We start from the raw sequence: 14496 nt of genomic DNA, 5'->3' as shown, positions 1-14496 counted from the left end.
TCTCAGTTCTAAGTATATCGCATTTCCACTGTGCCTCCACACATTCTGTTGAGATAGGTTCTACCTCACTTATGTGAGGTTTGTTGAAAGCTACATTCCCCAAAGCTTGTCTCTCACAGCAAAGTACAATGCATATCCTATGTGCCTCCATACCTACTTTGAGTGATGTTCTAACTGCCTTGTGTGAAAGGCTAGTTGAAAAGTGCATTCAGGAATACCTTGTTTCTTAGAGTGAGGTATATTGCATATCCATTGCACCTCACAACCTACTTTTGAGGTAGGTTTTAACTCCCTTATTTGAGAGGCTTGTTGAAAGCTGAAATCAAGGAATGCTTGTTTCTCACAGTGAAGTACAGTGCATTTCCAATGTGCCTCCATACATACTTTTGAGAGATGTTCTAACTTCCTTAAATCAGAGGCTATTGGAAGGCTGCCATCAACAATGGTTGTTTCTCATACAACTCCATTGTGTGACAGTCTATTTGTAAGTTGCATTCAAGGAATGGTTGTTTCTGAGTATTAACTATATTACATTTCCACTGGGCCTCCAATAATTCTGTTGAGGTAGGTTGTAACTCCTTATGTGGGAAGCTAGTTGACTGCTGCATTCAAGGAAAGCTTGTTTCTCACATTTAAATATATGGCATATCCCTTGCACCTTTACAATTACTGTTGAGATAGGTTCTAAGCCTTATGTGAAATGCTAGGTGAAAGACGCATTCAAGGAACGCTTGCATCTTAGAGTACAATATATCGCATTTAGATTGCACCTCCATACCAACTTTTCAGATAGGTTCTCACCCACTTATGTGAGAAGTGACTTGAAAGCTGGATTCAACACCGCTTGTTTCTCAGAGTTTAGTATATTGATTTCCAGTACACCACCACATGTACTATGTAGAGAGGACCTAACACCCTAATGTGAAGAGCTAGTTGAAACCCGCAATCAAGCACCGCTTATTTCTCAGAGTTAAGTATATCTCATTTCCATTGCACCTCCACATGTACTGTGTAGATAGAGCCCAACACCCTAAAGTGAGAGGCTAGTAGAAACCTGCATTCAAGCAGCACTTTTTTTTTTACTTCTTAATAAAATAATTTTTATTGGTGTTCACTTTACCAACATACAGAATAACACCCAGTGCTCATCCCGTCAAGTGTCCCCCTCAGTGCCCGTCACCAATCACCCCCACCCCCGCGCCCTCCTCCCCTCCCACCACCCCTAGTTCGTTTCCCAGAATTAGGAGTCTTCATGTTCTGTCTCCCTTTCTGATATTTCCCGCACATTTCTTCTCCCTTCCCTTATATTCCCTTTCACTATTATTTATATTCCCCAAATGAATGAGAACATATACTGTTTGTCCTTCTCCGATTGACTTATTTCACTCAGCATAACACCCTCCAGTTCCATCCACATCGAAGCAAATGGTGGGTATTCGTCGTTTCTAATGGCTGAGTAATATTCCATTGTATATATAGACCACATCTTCTTTATCCATTCATCTTTCGATGGACACCAAGGCTCCTTCCACAGTTTGGCTATTGTGGACATTGCTGCTAGAAACATCGGGGTGCAGGTGTCCCGGCGTTTCATTGCATCTGAATCTTTGGGGGTAAATCCCCAACAGTGCAATTGCTGGGTCGTAGGGCAGGTCTATTTTTAACTCTTTGAGGAGCCTCCACACAGTTTTCCAGAGTGGCTGCACCAGTTCACATTCCCACCAACAGTGTAAGAGGGTTCCCTTTTCTCCACATCCTCTCCAACATTTGTTATTTCCTGCCTTGTTAATTTTCCCCATTCTCACTGGTGTGAGGTGGTATCTCATTGTGGTTTTGATTTGTATTTCCCTGATGGCAAGTGATGCAGAGCATTTTCTCATGTGCATGTTGGCCATGTCTATGTCTTCCTCTGTGAGATTTCTCTTCATGTCTTTTGCTCATTTCATGATTGGATTGTTTGTTTCTTTGTTGTTGAGTTGAATAAGTTCTTTATAGATCTTGGAAACTAGCCCTTTATCTGATACGTCATTTGCAAATATCTTCTCCCATTCTGTAGGTTGTCTTCGAGTTTTGTTGACTGTATCCTTTGCTGTGCAAAAGCTTCTTATCTTGATGAAGTCCCAATAGTTCATTTTTGCTTTTGTTTCTTTTGCCTCCGTGGATGTATCTTGCAAGAAGTTACTGTGGCCGAGTTCAAAAAGGGTGTTGCCTGTGTTCTCCTCTAGGATTTTGATGGAATCTTTTCTCACATTTAGATCTTTCATCCATTTTGAGTTTATCTTTGTGTATGGTGCAAGAGAGTGGTCTAGTTTCATTCTTCTGCATGTGGATGTCCAATTTTCCCAGCACCATTTATTGAAGAGGCTGTCTTTCTTCCAATGGATAGTCTTTCCTCCTTTATCGAATATTAGTTGACCATAAAGTTCAGGGTCCACTTCTGGATTCTCTATTCTGTTCCATTGATCTATGTGTCTGTTTTTGTGCCAGTACCACACTGTCTTGATGACCACAGCTTTGTAGTACAACCTGAAATCTGGCATTGTAATGCCCCAGGTATGGTTTTCTTTTTTAAAATTTCCCTTGCTATCGGGGTCTTTTCTGATTCCACACAAATCTTAAGATGATTTGTTCCAACTCTCTGAAGAAAGTCCATGGATTTTGATAGGGATTGCATTGAATGTGTACATTACCCTGGGTAGCATTGACGTTTTCACAATATTAATTCTGCCAATCCATGAGCATGGAAGATTTTTCCATTTCTTTGTGTCTTCCTCAATTTCTTTCAGAAGCGTTCTATCGTTTTGAGGGTATAGATCCTTTACCTCTTTGGTGAGGTTTATTTCTAGGTATCTTATGCTTTTGGGTGCAATTGTAAATGGGATTGACTCCTTAATTTCTCTTTCTTCAGTCTCATTGTTAGTGTATAGAAATGCCAATTATTTCTGGGCATTGATTTTGTATCCTGCCACGCTGCCAAATTGTTGTATGAGTTCTAGCAATCTTGGGGTGGAGGCTTTTGGGTTTTCTATGTAGAGTATCATGTCATCGGCGAAGAGGGAGAGTTTGACTTCTTCTTTGCCAATTTGAATGCCTTTAATATCTTTTTGTTGTCTGATTGCTGAGGCTAGGACTTCCAGTACTATGTTGAATAGCAGTGGTGAGAGTGGACATCCCTGTCTTGTTCCTGATCTTAGGGGAAAGGCTCCCAGTGCTTCCCCATTGAGAATGATATTTGCTGTGGGCTTTTCGTAGAGGGCTTTTAAGATGTCGAGGAATGTTCCCTCTCTCCCTACACTCTGAAGTGTTTTGATCAGGAATGGATGCTGTATTTTGTCAAATGCTTTCTCTGCATCTAATGAGAGGATCATATGGTTCTTGGTTTTTCTCTTGCTGATATGATGAATCACATTGATTGTTTTACGAGTGTTGAACCAGCCATGTGTCCCGGGGATAAATCCTACTTGTCATGGTGAATAATTTTCTTAATGTATTGTTGGATCCTATTGGCTAGTATCTTGTTGAGAATTTTTGCATCCATGTTCATCAAGGATATTGGTCTGTAATTCTCCTTTTTGGTGGGGTCTTTGGTTTTGGAATTAAGGGGATGCTGGCCTCATAGAACGAATTTGGAAGTATTCCATCTCTTTCTATCTTTCCAAACAGCTTTAGTAGAATAGGTATGGTTTCTTCTTTAAACGTTTGATAGAATTCCCCTGGGAGGCCATCTGGCCCTGGACTCTTGTGTCTTGGGAGGTTTTTGATGACTGCTTCAATTTCCTCCCTGGTTATTGGCCTGTTCAGGTTTTCTATTTCTTCCTGTTCCAGTTTTGGTAGTTTGTGGTTTTCCAGGAATGCGTCCATTTCTTCTAGATTGCCTAATTTATTGGCGTATAGCTGCTCATAATACGTTCTTAAAATCGTTTGTATTTCCTTGGTATTGGTGGTGATCTCTCCTTTCTCATTCATGATTTTATTAGACTCTTTTCTCTCTTCTTTTTAATAAGGCTGGCTAATGGTTTATCTATCTTATTAATTCTTTCAAAGAACCAACTCCTGGTTTCGTTGATCTGTTCCACAGTTCTTCTGGTCTCAATTTCGTTGAGTTCTGCTAAAATATTCATTAACTCTCTTCTTCTGCTGGGTGTAGGATCTATTTGCTGTTTTTTCTCCAACTCCTTTATGTGTAAGGTTAGCTTTTGTATTTGAGTTCTTTTCCGTTTTTGGATGGATGCTTGTACTGTGATGTATTTTCCCCTCAGGACTGCTTTGCTGTATCCCAAAGATTTTGAAAGGTTGTATCTTCATTCTCATTAGTTTTTTTTTTTTTATTGGTGTTCAATTTGCCAACATATAGAATAACACCCAGTGCCCATCCCATCAACTGCCCCCCTCAGTGCCCTGTCACCCAGTCACCGCCACCCCCTGCCCACCTCCCTTTTTTCCTCTGCCTTTTATTTTTTATTATTTATTTTTAAAAATAAATTTATTTTTTTATTGGTGTTCAATTTGTCAACATATAGAATAACACCCAGAGCTCATCCATCAAGTGCCCACCTCAGTGCCCATCACCCAGTCACCCCCACCCCCCGCCCTCCTCCCCTTCCACCACCCCCAGTTCGTTTCCCAGAGTTAAGAGTCTTTCATGTTCTGTCTCCTTTTCTGATATTTCCCACTTATTATTTCTCCTTTCCCCTTTATTCCCTTTCAGTATTTTTTATATTCCCCAAATGAATGAGACCATACACTGTTTGTCCTTCTCCGATTGACTTATTTCACTCAGCATAATACCCTCCAGTTCCATCCAGGTCGAAGCAATGGGTGGGTATTTGTCGTTTCTAATGGCTGAGTAATATTCCATTGTATACATAGACCACAGCTTCTTTATCCATTCATCTTTTGATGGACACCAAGGCTCCTTCCACAGTTTGGCTATTGTGGATATTGCTGCTAGAAACACGGGGTGCAGCTGTTCCGGCATTTCTCTGCATCTATATCTTTGGGGTAAATCCCCAGCAGTGCAATTGCTGGGTCGTAGGGCAGGTCTATTTTTAACTCTTTGAGGAGCCTCCACACAGTTTTCCAGAGTGGCTGCACCAGTTCACATTCCCACCAACAGTGTAAGAGGGTTCCCTTTTTTCCACATCCTCTCCAACATTTGTTGTTTCCTGCCTTGTTAATTTTCCCCATTCTCACTGGTGTGAGGTGGTATCTCATTGTGGTTTTGATTTGTATTTCCCTGATGGCAAGTGATGCAGAGCATTTTCTCATATGCATGTTGGCCATGTCTATGTCTTCCTCTGTGAGATTTCTGTTCATGTCTTCTGCCCATTTCATGATTGGATTGTTTGTTTCTTTGCTGTTGAGTTTAACAAGTTCTTTCTAGATCTTGGATACTAGCCCTTTATCTGATACGTCTTTTGCAAATATCTTCTCCCATTTTGTCTTTTAGTTTTTGACTGTTTCTTTTGCTGTGCAAAAGCTTCTTATCTTGATGAAGTCCCAATAGTTCATTTTTGCTTTTGTTTCTCTTGCCTTCATGGATGTACCTTGCAAGAAGTTGCTGTGGCCAAGTTCAAAATGTGTTGCCTGTGTTCTCCTCTAGGATTTTGATGGAATCTTTTCTCACATTTAGATCTTTCATCCATTTTGAGTTTATCTTTGTGTCTCCTGTCTAGTTTCAATCTTCTGTCTACTAAACCTTATAGCCGTGACGTTCTTTAATAATACATTAGCAGTTTTGAGACACAGCGGCAACATAATCTACACAGGCAATAGTAACCCTCAAGATGCCAAACCATTTGAGGCTAGAAAAATGTAGATTGTAGAACTATTTGTGACACCTTGTTTTCAAATTCCAGAGTGTTTCCCATGAGGGTAAGAGGTAAGGTGTTTTCACTCTAAATCCCTAGCTCCACTGAACTTTTTCTTTTGCCATCATGCCGTAAATGGGATGGTTAAAAAAATCCATTTTCACTCTGTAATTGTATCTAACACCCTAAGATCTTAAGTCTAAAATAGCAACAATGCTTTCTTAGTTTCAGCTATATCCTTTTAAATAGTTGTTCAGGAACAATAACAATAAATAAATATTCCAGGAACATCTGGGTGGTTCAGTCTGTTAAGTATCTGCCTTCAGCTCAGCTCTTGATCCTGGGGTCCTGGAACTGAAGTCCACATTGGGTTCCCTGCTCAGTGGGGAGTCTTCTTCTCCCTCCCAATCTCTCTCTCTGCCACCCTTCTCACTTGTGCTCTCTGTGTCTCAAATAAATAAATAAAATCTTTTTTAAAAATTAAAATTACAGGGCACCTGGGTGGCTTAGTGGTTGAGCATCTGCCTTTAGGTCAGGTCACCATCCAGGTTTGGGGATCGAGTCCTGCATCAGGCTCCTGGCAGGGGGCCTGCTTCTCCCTCTGCTTCTCCTCGGTTGTCTCTCATGAATGAATGAATAAATAAAATCTTTTAAAAAATTAAAATTACAAATAAATAAGTAAATATTCTAAATACTCTCCTCTTACATCTTTCAGATAAGTCACTGATTTAGTTTTGAATATTTATAAAAAATATCTTTCCAAGAGACTCTACTTTGTAGCAAAATTAAAATTTCCAGATTTGTAGAAATCATTTTTTTTTTGTTTTTTTTTTTTTTTCCCTAAATGAGAGTAATGCTCTGATTTCACTTCTGGATTAACCAATTACTAGCCTTAAATATAATACTTCAAAAAAATACTTCAGAAAGATGTTGAGAATCATATAAAAATGCTTAACACAGCATGCAGCCAATCTATTGGCTCTGTTACTTAAATTTTGTGTTTCTTTGTTTCAAACATGATTCCAAAATAAAATTAAAGAATTTTTAAAAAAACACTTTCATTTATAAATATAAATGCAAACAAACCTATTTTACTTTGAATAAAAGTTAAGAATAGACTGTACATTGCATTTCCCAAATTGTGAAAGAGACTAAAGTAAGGTGCTATCAGGCTAAGAAATCGCCAGCCATTTCTCTGAAAAACTAGTTCATATGGAAGCCATGTACCCTATGGTAAGCATATGATATTTTATTTGTTTATGGGAAGAAAATAGGATAAATTTTAACTATTTTTCTCACCACATAGTTATTTGGTTTTTTTTTTTTTTGCCATTTTTCTTGTGACTTTTATATTTTAAAAATGTCTGTTCTCCCAAAGACTTTAAAAAATATACTATATTTGAATCAAAATAATGAACAGAATCCTGCATTTTATTACTACGTAGCTATAAAGTAGTCCAGTGGTTAATGGAAAGGTATATTTAAATCAAAGGCAATTTTAATTTTAAAGGCAAAAATCTTCATAGGAATCTATCTGTAATCTGAAATTGCTGCTATAAAAGTTTTCGGTCTGAATAAATTGACCCCCTTTCGTGACTAATGGTGGTCAACAGGAAATGCCAGGACCCATATCCTACAATTTAGGAATTGGTGTGGCTGCCACTGCTATGCTTTCAATTGCACATTCATCTGTTCCTCTGCAGATCTGGAAGTAACCATCTTCACCCCACCTAGAGCCCCAGCTGTTTTTCACAATCCAGTAATCCATCCCAGAGGCTGAGTCAGTACCATAGCCCACCAGCAAAACAGCATGATTAGTGAGTTCAAAGGGGTTGATAGGGTCTCTCAGGCCAGTGTGGTAATAGATTCCCTTCTGGTAGTGGAAGAAGTCATCATAGACTTCAAAAGCAACTGCCATGGGCCCGTGACGGACCAGCTCAAGCTTCATCAGGGCTTCATTGCAGGCCCCATAGAAACCTCCCACATAGTGGTACTCAGAGGAGTAGTAATGGAAGCAGTCATTTGGTTTGCATGGAGAATCAGAGCCTGCGTAGGAGAAGCAGGCCTCATCCACCAACCCAAAATCTTGGGCATATTTTCCTGCGATGAGGTACGGGAAGCCACCTTCACAGCCTTGAGCATACTGGCTGCAAGAGACAATCTCCTGAGGACTCAAAATTGGAGTCTGAGTATTGTTGGTTAGTATACGGATTCTTGCTTCCAACATAACTGTAGATGCAAATGCGTAGCAGCTTCCACAAGATGCTTGGTTTCGAACAGGACTAACAAAATTGGTACCACGAACATTTCTCCAGTCCCATGATGTTGGCAAACGTGAAATCTCTTCATGTATTTCAGCAGTCAGTGGTGTGGGTTTAGGCCTTGGGATTTTCCGGCCACCAGCTCTCCTCATCATGTCTCTCAAGGTGAGAGTCTCATATTCTATGTATCTGGTTGCAGTCCAAGACTTCTGAATGGTATTGATCGCTTTCACAAACTCATAGTTGTATTTGTAGAGCCTATTAGAATTGTTTTCCTGGAGCCTCTCAATGTGTTTTGTGTTCACCTTCGCTTTTTCAGAGGTAGTTCCCATCTTGGTTCCAGTGAAACAAGCCCAGTTCCGGCCCAGCACATCATGCACCCATCCGGTCATGGTCTCGTTGCAGTAACTGGTGACCCTGTGACCCTCTTCTTTATACTTAAAAAAGGCAAACCACTTGTAGTCATTCAACACAATCTCAAAGCCTTGATTGTAAATGATGGTAAAATCGCCCGTATTGCCAAAATTATCATATGCCGTGTCCAACTTCTCAAGATGCACCACTACTTTTTTTTCTGGTGGTCCCATCACCAAGCAGTTGACGCTGCGGGACCCCGCGGGGCCCACCTGGAAGACCCACGTGCCCAGCAGCTCAGGGTGGGTGCAGTTGGCAGGCGTGTCGTGGTGCGCGGCGCCGAAGCCGGAGAGCAGCAGGAGTGCAGCGGACAGCAGCGGGCTGGCCGGGGATCCATGCCGGCGAGGTCCGTGGCGGGGAGCAGAGGCCGAGGGCCAGGCCGGCCGCACCACGCGTGCCTTAAACTAGCCGGAGCTGCCGGAAACCCCTAGTTATTTGGTTTTTAAAGTATACTTAAGAGTTGGCCTGGGGGCTCAGTTGGTTAGGCCCCAAGTCTTGATTTCAGCTTAGGTCATGATCTCAGGGTTGTGAGATCGAGCCCTGCTCAGTGAGGAGTTGGCTTGGATTCTCTCTCTCCTTCAGCCTCTGCCCCTCCCTCTGCTCTCTCTCTCTCTCTCTCTCCATCTGTCTTTCTAAAATAAATAAATTCTTTAAAGTAAGCAATAGTTTGTAATATGGTATATAAATACACCATTACTCTCCTTTGTAGTCTCAATGTCTGGCCCACTGTTTGGCACATTAGATATCTAGCAATTAGCTAATTAGCCAATCATTCTATGATGAAATTTCTGTGGCTGAAAATTATCAGGAATCAATTATTGTAATAGGATTAGAATGTTAGGTATTATTGAAAAATCCATCCCTCCCCATGTGAATTTTGCCTAGAATATCCTGTGCTGTCCTAAACTTCTCAGGGGTGTATATTTTAAAGATGTTATTTATGTATTTGAGAGAGAGAGAGAGAGAGTGAGGGAAAGAGAAAGCATGAGCAGTGGGGAGAGGAAGCAGGCTCCCCGCCCAACAGAGAGCTTGATTCCCTTGCCCCTCCCTGCCAGGCTCCATCCCAGCACCCCAGAATCTGGACCTGAGCCAAAGGCAGGTGCTTAACCAACTGAGCTAATTGGGCACCCTTCAGGGATGTATGTTTTAAAAGATAGACACAATGGAAGAGCGCCTGGGTGGTTCAGTCAGTTAAATGTCTGCCTTCAGCTCAGGTCATGGTTCCTGGGTCCTGGGACTGAGTTCAGAGGGGGCAGGGGAGGTTCTGGGGTAGAGCTCCATATCAAGCCCCTTGCCCAGCTGGGAGTTTACTTCTCCTTCTCCCTTTGCCCCTCCCCTTGCTCATGCTCGCTCCCTCTCAAATAAATAAAATCTTTTTTTTTTTCCAAGACGACATATAGATTGGATGAACTTTTTCAAATCTGTTACCCAGTATTCACATATATACCTTTTACTTTCTATTCAAACATTTTCCAGAAACTTATAGAAGTGACTTGGAGTGGAATGGTGTCTATTTGTACCATGCTTGAAGATACAGGGGAAAGACTCTACCACACATGTGTCTTAGCTCATGTTTTCTGGCCTTTCAAGCCATGCTGTATTCATGTACCTAAAACTTTATTAAGCGCTTTTATGAAACCCTTTTCTTTGCCCTGAGCCTGCAGAAAACACAAATAATTCACAGTATGCTGGCAAGAATAGAATGCTGCTTCACCCTGATGGCAGGAAATCATAATTATAAGCGTTTGTCATTAAAACGACTGTGGGGAATAAGCATATTCTGTACTTTAACATTTAAAAAAGAGAATTTAAAAAAAAAAATTTAAAAAAAAAAATAAATAAATAAAAAATAAATAAAAAAGAGAATTTGAGATTAGCTCTGAGCTGTACATAGCCTGGTATTTTAATTAAAAGTAAAGACTATAAAGCCATTTATAAAAGCAATACCAAATTAGCAGGTTACTTAATTTTACTTTCATGTTCCTTTTCTCACTGTGCCTTAGGGATTATTTTGAAGACTGTGCTTGTCATTTTACCATAGAAGATAATACAAATATTCTTGGAAGTTGCTCATTGTAATGAAAAGTTGTTCTTCTTTTAATGAAACATATTGTAGATTTTCAATCTTTGTTCCATCTGAATTCTAGTTTAAAGTGTTCTCGGTAAATGGTATTCTATCTTCTGGTAGAGTACCTCTTTTCTTCTCTAAAAATAAAGAATTCCTACCAATTTTAGGTTATTGGAATGTCCCTGTGTACAATGGCTGAAAGCAATAAGTTGATATTAAACAAAAACAGTGAATCAGTATAACTTGTGCTAGTAGAGTCCTGGAACACGTTTTTTTTTTATTAGGTTTCTGTTTTATATATTGTGTATGTCACACTTAATCATGGCACTATAATGTACTTTTGGATACTGCCACAAATTATAAAAGAAATCACTATGCACAGTTCACAATTAAGGAGCTGAGCAGAGTGACAAAATCTCCATGCCACCTACAGAGAACCTGCATATTTGGTATTATTCTACCCTTAAGATTTGTCCATTCTCTTTGTCTTATTTACATATTTAATCATTTATTTATATCACTGTAGACTTATAAATATTTTATACTTTGAGTTATAATCTGATATATCTTTGTTACTCAAATTGTTCCAGTTTGGACCACTGGAAATACTTCGTGTTGGCTCTTGTTGACATACTGTGTGTGTGTGTGTGTGTGTGTGTGTTTACTTTTTGACACCACAAAATACTTCAAGGCTCATCTATGTTTCCAGTTTAATACTAGCATCCACCATTTTATTAAGGAGTCTATGTTCTTTTGATCAGAGAATAGTATTAGAACCAACGTTTAGGAACTAGATGTGTCTGTTGCTACTGAGGTATTATTGTTGCTTATAGGTCCTCTCAGCTGACAGAGCAAGGACACGTGGGTATACTGACCTGTGTATATGCACATATCTGCAAATATTTCTATATGTAACCATATGTGTCAATAGTAAGCTAAACAACTTTATACTAATGTCTCCACCTATAATCCTAATTTGGTAATCTAATCCTGCCTTTTTCTTTTCTTGTTGATCTATAACTTCCCCATCCAACAGTGAGAAAATTGACACCCCACATCTCATAATATGCTGTTCTTTTACTTTATTGTTCATTTACAGTATACATTCTGCATTGCATCCTATAATCCTTAACCTCCTACATATATAACATATTTAGAAATATATTTAAATATACATATATATTGATATGTGAACACTTTGTACTATAAACCTCTATGTCAAATGTATTGTCAAGTGTCATGTACTACCACTAAACTATCACACGGGACAGTTTTATAACCATAAAATGTCCCTCATCCTTTCTCTGGTTAACATTTTTCCCATAACACACAAACTCCAGATAGCCACTGAACTATTTTACAATCTCTATAGTTTAACCTTTTGAAGAAGATCATATACAAGCCTCAGGCCACATATGGCCTTTTTATATTGGCCTTCATGATGTAGCCATAAGAATTTAAGATTCATTCATACATGTTTTTGCATGGCTTGGCAGCTAGTTCTTTTTATTGTTCAATAGGATATCATTGTATGGATTTACCACCATAGTTTTACTTGTTCACTTATGAAAGACAGTGTAATTTCTTCTAGTTTTGGAGATCATGAAAAAAACTTCTATCAGAATTTGCATGCAGATTTTTGTATGAGCATAAGTTTTCCAATGTGTAAGATAGATATCCATCAATGTGATTGCTGGAGCATCTGGTAAGCCTATGCTTAGCTTCATAAGGAACTGTCAAGTGGCCTTCCAAATTTGCTGTAGCGTTTTCAATTTCTACCAGCAAAGAAAGGTCTTCCTTCTCTACATCCTCACCAGCATTTGACGTTGTCAGGATTTTTTTTAAATAAAATCAGCTATTCTAACAGAATATAATGTTATCTCCTACTTAATTTACTACTCCCCAATGGCCAGTGGCATTGAGCATGTCTTCATATGCTTATTTACCATCTTTATACCTTCTTTGTTGAGGTATCCTCACCGATTTCTGACATCCATGGTTTCTGATAAAAATTCAGCTGTTTGTCATATTAAGAATTCTATGTCCTGTTATCTTATTAGGGCTGCTGTAGCAAAATACCACAGATCATGTGGCTGAGAGAACAGAAAGATTTTTCATAATACTGGAAGCTAAGAGTTCAAGATTGAGGTGTCAGCAGGATGGATTTCTCCTGAAGTTTTTCTCCCTCACTTGCATTTGGAGGCATTCTCCTTTGGTTCTCACTGATCTTTCTTCTGTAATTATGAATTCCAGTGTCTCTTCCTCTGATTAAAATGACATCAGTCCTCTTATGTTAGGGTTCTACCCTTATACCTCATTTAACCTGAATTACCTTCTTAAAGGACTTATTTCTAAAATCAGTCATAGTAAGAATTAGGGCTTCAACAGAAGAATTTGATTTGGGCACACACAATTCAATTCAGAACAAATGTGATAAATCATCTCTCTGGTTGTTTTTAATCTTTTTTCCTTTATATGTCAACAGATTTATTTTGATATGCTGAGGTATTAATTTCTTTGTGCTTATCAAAATTGGTATTGAAATTCTTGGCTCTGTAGATTAATGTTGATCATCAAATTTGGTAAATTTTAGGCCACTTTTTAAAATACTAAATCTATACCACTCTCTTCTCCTCCTATGATTCCTTATGTGGATGTTGGTGTGCTTGATAGTTTCCTACAGGTTTCTAGGGTTTGTTTATTTTTCATCACTTTTTTTCCTGCTTTTCAGGTTGGATAACCTCAAAACTGACCTCTTTTAAAATTCAGTATTTTTTTCTCTTGCGAGCTCAGATTTACCCTTATATTAATTCCAGTGAGGTTTTCATCAATCACTATCATTTTCAAGCCTTGAATTTTAATTTGGTCTCATAATTTATATTAATAAAATATAGTCGATTCAGTGAGATGTTATCCTCACATGTTCTTTTAGTTCACTACATATAATGTTATACACTGAAATATTTTATCTCAAAATTTATATGTTGAAACCCTAACTCCCAATGTGATTTTATTTGGAGACAGGACCTTTAAGGAGGAGGTTAAGGTCAAATGACATCATAAGGATGGGATCCTAAAGTGATAGGATTGATACCCTTATAAAAAAGTGAGAAATACCAGAGGCCCCCTTCTCTTCCCCTTCCCCTAACTCTCTCCAGAGAAAGGCCAGGTAAGGGACATGATAAGAAAGTGCTGTCTTCAAGCTGAGGAGAAAGGTATCATCTGAAGCCAACCCTACTGGTGCCTTGATCTTGGAAATTCAGCTTTCAGACTGGGAGAAAATAAATTTATGTTGTAAATGGCCAACAGACACATGAAAAAATGCTCCACATCACTTGGCATCAGGAAAATACAATTCAAAACCACAATGAGATACCACCTCATAACAGTCAGAATGGCTAAAATTAACAAATCAGAAAATGACAGATGTTGGGGAAAGGAGAGCCTTCTTATCCTGTTGGTGGGAATCCAAGCTGGTGCAGCCACTCTGGAAAATAGTATGGAAGTTCCTCAGAAAGTTGAAAATAGAGCTACCCCACCACCCAGTAGTTGCGCTACTGGAGATTTTCCCCAAAGATATGGATGTAGTGATCTGAAAGGCACCTACACCCCAATGTTTATATAGCAGCAATGTTAACAATAGCCAAACTATGGTAAGAGCCCAGATGTCCATTGACAGATGGTTGGATAAAGAAGATACAGTATAGGGGATCCCTGGGTGGCTCAGCGCTTTGGTGCCTGCCTTCAGCCCAGGGCGCAATCCTGGAGTCCCGGGATCGAGTCCCACGTCGGGCTCCCTGCATGGAGCCTGCTTCTCCTTCTGCCCGTCTCTCTCTCTTTCTCTCTCTCTCATGAATAAATAATAAATAAAATCTTTTAAAAAAAGAAGATACAGTATAGATAACACAGTTCGAAGGCTACTCAGTCTTCAAAAAAATGAAAT

General features: G+C 39.2%; 1 pseudogene; it reads right to left on the bottom strand.

Moving 5' to 3' along the window:
* LOC478608 (cathepsin C pseudogene) lies at positions 7221–8885 on the bottom strand (annotated as a pseudogene).

The sequence above is a fragment of the Canis lupus genome, chromosome 34 (genome assembly GCF_011100685.1).
Source record: "Canis lupus familiaris isolate Mischka breed German Shepherd chromosome 34, alternate assembly UU_Cfam_GSD_1.0, whole genome shotgun sequence".
NCBI classification, from domain to species: Eukaryota; Metazoa; Chordata; class Mammalia; order Carnivora; family Canidae; genus Canis; species Canis lupus.
Note: the sequence above shows the minus strand (reverse complement) of the source record. Positions and strands in the feature narration are given on the sequence as shown.